General features: G+C 36.9%; 1 long non-coding RNA gene across 2 annotated transcripts in view; it reads right to left on the bottom strand.

Moving 5' to 3' along the window:
- Positions 1–4,548: 4,548 nt before the first annotated feature.
- Positions 4,549–7,684, bottom strand: part of LOC128685060 (uncharacterized) — a 74,836-nt gene continuing 71,700 nt past the window's right edge. The window contains exon 5 of one of the 2 annotated variants that reach the window (XR_011394325.1): positions 4,549–5,500. This is a non-coding gene — a long non-coding RNA (uncharacterized lncRNA). Of the gene's footprint in view, positions 5,501–6,515; positions 7,040–7,684 lie in introns of those variants that run through there. The other variant, XR_008406468.2, reaches the window with a different exon arrangement.

Here is a 7,684-nt window from a genome sequence, read left to right as displayed (position 1 = left end):
TTTACTGGCACTGGAATCCTGTCGCATTAAAAATCTGTCCAGAGAGCTGTTTCTGGTGTCTCTTTAAGATTTGCCTAAAATGGGACAAGGTATCGTCACTGAGCATGTTGCAGATACGGCTTGTATCAGCTTGGTCTGGGCATATTTTTCCACAAAAGTTTGCACCTCATTCCATTTTGCACAAATGTCCTTAATCACTGAAGAAAGCACCTTCTCCCCTCTCTCTTCCTACTCCTCTGAAGCAATTTCCTCAGCTGTGGTCTGTTGCTGTCCCAAATGAAGGTCTTGCAGCTTTTCAGTGGTTAGCTCTTCCCTGTGGTCCTCCACCAACTCTTCCACATCCTGGCCACTCACTTCCAACCCCATGGACTTCTCCAAAGACACAATAGATTCCACAACAGGAGTAGGGTCGACAGGGACAGCCTCAAACCCTTCAAAATCTTTGTCGAGGTCACATTCTGGCCACAATTTTCTCTGAGCACTCAATAAACAAGCACAAAAAACAATTGATTATTATGAAATGTTTCGTATGAATGCTCACTCAACCAGTGACAGAGCCAGACTGAGACACACACATGCGTGAGTGGAGGTATTCCAGGCGGGCAGAACAGGGCTCTGGTGGCCTGGTGGTTAACACTCTCGCTTCACACGGTGAGGGCCTGGGTTCGATTCCCAGCCAGAGTAGAAACATTGGACGTGTTTCTTTCCACCTGTTGTCTATGTTCCCCATCAGTAAAATGGGTACCTGGGTGTTAGTCGACTGGTGTGGGTCGCATCCTGGGACACTGACCTAAGGAGGCCTGGTCACAGACCGGGCCGCAGGGGCGTTGACCCCCGGAACTCTCTCCAGGTAAACTCCAGGTAAACATCTGATACGGACAATTTCCAAGATGATGTACAAAATCCAGAGTAAAATTTCACCAAAAAAAGTGGTCGAAATCCAAATCGTACGATATCCTGTGCGAATGAAATCCTGGGTTCCACTGTAATATTATTATTATTATTATTATTATTATTATTATTATTATTATTATTATTGTTATTCTAGGTAGTAGGTTGATAGACAGCAACTGCCCAGGGAGGTACTACCATCCTGCCAAGTGAGTGTAAAACGAAAGCCTGTAATTGTTTTACATGATAGTAGGATTGCTGGTGTCCTTTTTTTCTGTCTCATAAACATGCAAGATTTCAGGTACATCCTGCTACTCTACTTACACTTAGGTCACACTACACATACATGTACAAGCATATATATACACACACCCCTCTGGGTTTTCTGCTATTTTTTTCTAGTTCTTGTTCTTGTTTATTTCCTCTTATCTCCATGGGGAAGTGGAACAGAATTCTTCCTCTGTAAGCCATGCATGTTGTAAGAGGCGACTAAAATGCCGGGAGCAAGTGGCTAGTAACCCCTGCTCCTGTATATATTACTAAATGTAAAAGGAGAAACTTTTGTTTTTCCTTTTGGGCCACCCCGCTCTGGTGGGATACAGGCGGTTTGTTGAAAAAAAAAATATTATTATTATTATTATTATTATTATTATTATTATTATTATCATCAAGACTAAGCTCTCAACCCACAAGGGTACACCTTAACACTGATTGCCTAATTTCCCTTATTATGAAATTGTGCGTGTGTGTGTTGTGTACAATGATGTAATAAAGACATTTCTTTTCATGTTCATTCTAGTGGCAGTTTTTACATTTTTCTTACATTTACCCTCTCAATAAAGTGTTAATATTGTTGAAATTATGCAATAGTAACCATTATACTGTACTAACTGTTTGCAAATAACCCACATGTTGTAGACAACACTCTTGATGTGTCGGTTCACTGTAGATCATTGTCAAGGTATAACATGACTTGATAATGGTCTAGGATAGAAAGAGATATTGTTCGAAGTTTCCTTTTCAAAGTGCAGGTTATCTGTGATTTGTTCTAGCCATGGCATCATAACATTTGTTCTTCAATAACTATTATTTGTGAATACAGGATAACATAATTAATCTTTAATCTAGAACTGAATTTCTATAGAGAAAGCTATGTACAGTACTGTAATCATAACTGCTTATTAAAAGTATTTCTTAATACTATAACACTATATTTTTCTGGAGTCAAAACACTGAGAAGTAGAAGAGGGCCCTACTTATACAGCAAGTTAGGGTCTGAGTTACCACTGTAAAGTGTAAATCATTGTGAATCATAGTCTTTTTCCACTTTCAAGTGCATATAAAAGTCTGACAACAATTTACACTATCATATATTAAGTGACAAATATAGCTACATCTAAAACATGCTTATACAGTACATACACACATTACTTACCTTAAAATATTTTCAACCTTAGTTTATAGTGAATGGTGAATATACTGTAGGAAGTCTGAATAAATGAAGAATGGGTATGACTGAAAACTGCTGTATTAGCAAAATGCTATAAAGTGAAGTGATGTAAAACAGGGCCTGCCTGTATTATTTGTTTTCACAAATTGGGGCATGTGCAGTTGTGTTCCATTTTTTTATAAATCTTTAAACTTCAAGGGTTCATAACTTTTGGTTTTATAGAGGAAGACTGCAAGAAATTTGTGATAACCAGCTTCACAATTACAAAGGGAACATCAGTAGGCCAGTAGCAAAATTTACTACATTATTACACAAACACTAAACTCTCTTATAAAGATACTCTACATAGTGTGATTTTTATGTAAGTGCAATTGAGAGAGTGCAAGCAAAACTGAATACCGTATATTGTGAAGGCCTTTCCACACACTGTTCAATTCTGGATGTACCTTGTCCATTGTATTTCCATATTGCCCTACTGTATACAGAAGAGCTTTGTAAGACAGCTATAGAGTCCTTGCTTTTCTTTTAGCACACATTCTATATTTCATTGTACATATGATCACAACTTGAAGATGTGCCATCATACTTTTCTTGGCAGTGATGCATAAAAATTTTTAAATAATGTATAATTTTGTGTTTATCTGCTGAAAGACTTCATTTTGGAACAACACACATGTACATACTGCATGTATGAAAGTTCAGTTTGGCCTTAGAATCTAATCATTATATTAAGCCTGTGTGAGGGATACTAACCAAGCCTAGACTGTTAGGCTAGCCTAGACTTCTGAAAAATCATTAAAATTTAACTGCAAAACAGTTGTTCATTATTTCTGTAAGTAAAATAAATATCAATAGTATTATTGTACATGCATTATTATTATTATTATTATTATTATTATTATTATTATTATTATTATTATTATGATGTTGAGTCAGTGTTTTATAGTGAAAATATTATGAAAGTGATTCATGCTGTTTATTAACTGGAAATATGTTACACATTTTACTAGTAAAATGATATGTACAGTAATTTTGTAAATCTAACCGGATTAGGTGAAAAATAAAAATAATGATGGAAATTTGCTAGGATTTCTCTTACCAATGAAATAAGCTGGCATATAAGAAGGGTTAATTTTCCCTTTTGGCCTGGTACTGTCGGGGAACACACTCCTTTTTCACAATTATTGTTACCTTTATTACCCTCAATATAATGGACCTCTGTACAACAAATTTCAGAAATATGAAACAAAAGCCCCTTGGTTAATCAGTTCAGTATACCAGAACAGCCTCCAAGTATACCTTCTGGTATACCTGGAGGCTGTTCTGGGAGTCATCGCCCCCTCAGCCTGGTCCATGACCAGACCTCTTGTGGTTACAGAAATGTCCGTTATTAGCATGATGGCAAAGCAATCTTATTCTCTGTCCACAATAATTACCATTTTATTGAGGTTTTATTATATTAAGGGTTTATTATTAACTCACTGGCTTTTCTTCTTTTTACATTTAGTAATTATTATTATTATTATTATTATTATTATTATTATTATTATTATTTTTATTATTATTATTATGTCCATGGAGAAATGCTAAACCCATAGAAATCATAAAGCACCTGAAGTATGGGATGGGTAGGGATAAATGAGCTTGATATGAGGAAGGAGAGGGTAGAATTAATTACTTGGATCAAGAGCCCTTCACTAGCATCAAAATATCTTCCATGGAAGGGTCCTCTTTGATAAGCCAGTTCCAGAACTTCCTGGTCCCTTTTGGCAAGATCAACAACTTTGTTAGAAAGCACTGCAGATTGCAAAAGAAATTTTGTGCTTAAATTTTCCTTAGTTAAGATTATTGGTAATAAGCATATTTCCCAGTGGTCAGTTACTTGGATGAAAAAAGTACAAGAAATCTACAATAAATGAATGCACATAGGATTAGTCTTGAGGCCAGACAGAGTGGTCAGTCAGGCAAGTGCAGTGATCTGCTGATGTTAACAAAGGAAGGAAGAGTTCCCACCTCATTCGTGGATTTGTTAGGGTTTTAGTTATTTGCAGTATACTACATACATTAGTTCAGCTAAAGTTACCTTAACCTAGTTGAACCTAATGTAGAACAACTGAACCCATGAAGTGAGGATACGAACTCTTAACAGAGCCTGACCAGGACTCCCTGGTGCCTGACCAGGACTCTCTGGTGCCTGACCAGGACTCTCTGGTGCCTGACCAGGACTCTCTGGTACCTGACCAGGACTCTCTGGTGCCTGACCAGGACTCTCTGGTGCCTGACCAGGACTCTCTGGTGCCTGACCAGGACTCTCTGGTGCCTGACCAGGACTCCCTGGTGCCTGATCAAGACTCTCTGGTGCCTGACCAGGACTCTCTGGTGCCTGACCAGGACTCCCTGGTGCCTGACCAAGACTCTCTGGTGCCTGACTAGGACTCTCTGGTGCCTGACCAGGACTCTCTGGTGCCTGACCAGGACTCCCTGGTGCCTGACCAAGACTCTCTGGTGCTTGACCAGGGCTCTCTGGTGCCTGACCAGGACTCCCTGGTGCCTGACCAAGACTCTCTGGTGCCTGACCAGGACTCCTTGGCCCCTGACCAGGGCTCTGAGTGTGGTTGTGACCCTGACATACCAAACAAGTATTAACCTGTGTATGGTAAGCCCTCAGTATTTAAGAATTTAAACCTTTTAAAGCAATATTACTCATAAATACATCAACCTCCTACATTTTTGCTTAAAAATAAGGTCATAAATCCTTGACCTGTTCTCAACTGCATAAAGTATATATAAGAGGCTAGCACAGTTAGACTCAAATTTGAAAGTTTTCAATAAAGTTTAGGAATTTATTGTGTAATAAAAAAACTTATTCTACCTACACTTTGGATAATGTAAGTAAATTTTTTTTAGACCAATACATGAGTTGTACAGATGATAATTTTCTTAAGTATACTGCAACATATCTGATGATTAGATACAAAAATTATGGCTCCAAAATTTTAATGAAGCCTTCTTTTTCTATATTATGACATGAACCCCTGATTAAGATGGGCGTCCTCTACAGGTGAGGCTGATCACTGACGCTCACACGACCGGCTGGAGGGAGACAGCAGGAGCGGGAAAGATCCCCACTTCATCCAGTAAGGTGTTGAAGTGTCCTTACTGTAATTATACCACCAATGTAAACACAAATCTGAAGAAACATGCACGCACTCACACTGGGGAGAAGCCCTATGCCTGTCCATATTGCCCATTCAGAGCATCTCAGACTGAAAACCTTAAGAGACATATTCGTACTCATACCGGGGAAAAACCATACGCATGTCAGTTCTGTTCTTATCGTTCTACTGAGAAGAGCAGCTTGAAGAATCATATATGGGTCCACCATTCATCAGGTAATCTGCATATCATTCATGATTCAAAATAAAAAGATGTTTGTAAAAAATACAAGTTACTATGACCTGGAAACTTTTTTTGTTTGATTTCATTTGCATTGCAAATAATAAGACATTTTAATATTGTTTTTAATGGATTTCAAACAACTTTTTACCTAATAATATTGAATGAAACCCATTATATATAAATTCTCTGTAGCAGTAATAACCTGGCATACCTTGATATATCTTAAAATTAGGAAATTTTCACTGATATATATATTTACTTAAACAGCAGTTAAATCACAACTTTTAAGTTTATTATGTAAACTTTATTAATATTTGTTATATTATGGATCTTATAACACCAAAGTTTCTCTTAAAAAAATGTATTTATATTTATAACCAGAGCTTAATTTGAAGGATATGTCTATATATTCCTTCAGGTTTTTCTGCAAGAATATTATTACAATGTGTACATTTCTATACGTACTTTTATTTTTGCATTTATAAGCAGTTCCAGTTATATTTTTTAATATTGTTCCAAATGATATTCATACAGGATGATACATTGTAAATACAATTTAATATACTTGTAACGATTGATAAATAAAACACATGCAACAGTGGGGTATCTCTATTGCCAGCACTAAAGATACCAAAGTGTTGCACACGAGTCTTATTCAACAAATTGTTGGTATTGTATACCATCAATAATATAATTGTCAGTCACTGTCTGGTGACCTCAAAGCAGAGAGAAAGCAAGTGCTCCACCCTGTGCAAAGTTCCTTCATTTTGCCTGATAAGTTTGTACAGGTGAAGTTTGAAATGCAGTGAGCAGACTTCTCCATAGACCTATTATGTACTCTTTGGGTGAGGAATTTCTATTTGTCTTTCTAGTTATGTGCTTTTGCAAGGTTCAAGTTGTTGAAATAAATAAATAAATATTGTATTAGTTTTGTGTGTTTGTAAAAAGTGTCGAGGTTTCAATGTGGTGACATTCCTTCATGTCACTTTTTAAGGGCAAACACAACACCAAACAAGACTCAGGATAAGAAGGTCACGATGTTGTGGAGTCTTAGTTCACGGCGAAGAGGAAATCTTATGTGGTGTTGGGTCGGCTAGTAAAAATGTGATTTAGGCATCAGTAGAGGGCATTCACAAATCCAGTGAATGAGTGAGTAACACTTGTGACCTAGTACCATAGTAATGAGAGTCCCTTGCATCAGAGAGGCTGCTAGATCAGTGTATTCCATACACACACAAAATTTTGTTTATTATTATTTCATTTCAACACACCAACCGTCTCCCACCGAGTCAGGGTGACCTAAAAAAGAAAAACAAAAGTTTTTTCTTTTTTTACTTGTAGTAATTTATACAGGAGAAAGGGTTACTAGCCTCTTGCTCATGGCATTTTAGTCACCTTTTACAACACACATGGCTTACAAAGGAAAGATTCTTTTCCACCTCTCCATGGAGATTATTATTATTATTATGAAAAAAATGCCAAACCCATAAAAGTTATAAAGTTCACCCACAATTTTTATTTCTTCTGTGGTCTATATATCCCTTGTTAAAATGTAGATGATCTGTTATATACTATACAGCACATGTTAAGGTCTGTATGTAACTATACACATGTCTCATTCATCAGTATACTGGTGTGATGCATCATCAACCCAGTTGATTTTGTTGTACACAGATACAGAGTGCATCTAATTTAAATGAGCTCTGTAATAGATGCTCTTTGCTGGGAAATTTTCAAGAGAAACTACAGAATTTGGAAGTGTTTGGAAGGGTGTGCAAGGAAGAAAATTGAAAAGAGACAAGTAATGACCATAAGAAAAAATAAATGAAATATCACACTGGAAGGAAATAACATGAACAAAGTGAATATGTTTAGATTTGTGGGAGTGAATTTGTGGGCAGTTAGGTCTATGAAAGTGAAATGCAGAACAGATGTGGGGAAAAA

Source organism: Cherax quadricarinatus, chromosome 5, assembly GCF_038502225.1.
Source record: "Cherax quadricarinatus isolate ZL_2023a chromosome 5, ASM3850222v1, whole genome shotgun sequence".
NCBI classification, from domain to species: Eukaryota; Metazoa; Arthropoda; class Malacostraca; order Decapoda; family Parastacidae; genus Cherax; species Cherax quadricarinatus.
The sequence above is the reverse complement of the archived record's forward strand: the minus strand, read 5'-3'. Positions and strand labels throughout refer to the sequence as shown.